The following is a 445-nucleotide window of genomic DNA, read 5'->3' as shown; positions in this document are numbered from 1 at the left end:
TGAATGAGACTGTGGTTGGACTCTACCAGAAGTCTACTCTCAAGCTGCTATCTTTCCTTTTCTTAAATTATGCTGGAGCTGATTCAGGTAGGAACAAACTGAACATCAACTGGGAATTTCAATGTATTATCAAATTAATCACAGTGAGACAGGCAATATTGAATAATTTATGCCTATGTCTGTTAATGTAAGCCTAATGAATTGTACACTGGTTTATTAGACAGTGGAAAGGGCGGCAAAGGAGGAAGCAAGAAGAAGGGTTCATCCTTCCAGACAGTGTCTGCCTTGCACAGGGTTTGTAAAAAGTTGCAAATGGTTATGGATTGTTAAATTATATTTTGTATGATGCAGTGTTCCTCAACAGTCAACATGTATTAATGTATGCCTCTTCATATTAACAGGAGAACCTGAACAAGCTGATGACCAACTTGAGGTCTACTCACCC

The 445-nt window shown here is 38.7% G+C and overlaps 1 long non-coding RNA gene across 1 annotated transcript; it reads left to right on the top strand.

Annotated features, from left to right (window-relative positions):
* Window position 1: 1 nt before the first annotated feature.
* On the top strand, window positions 2-445 carry LOC121940650. The gene is made up of 3 exons (XR_006105665.1): window positions 2-87; window positions 221-294; window positions 402-445. It is a non-coding gene; the product is annotated as an uncharacterized LOC121940650 (long non-coding RNA).

The sequence above is a fragment of the Plectropomus leopardus genome, unplaced genomic scaffold (assembly GCF_008729295.1).
Source record: "Plectropomus leopardus isolate mb unplaced genomic scaffold, YSFRI_Pleo_2.0 unplaced_scaffold91813, whole genome shotgun sequence".
In the NCBI taxonomy this organism is placed as follows: domain Eukaryota; kingdom Metazoa; phylum Chordata; class Actinopteri; order Perciformes; family Serranidae; genus Plectropomus; species Plectropomus leopardus.
The sequence above is the reverse complement of the archived record's forward strand: the minus strand, read 5'-3'. Positions and strand labels throughout refer to the sequence as shown.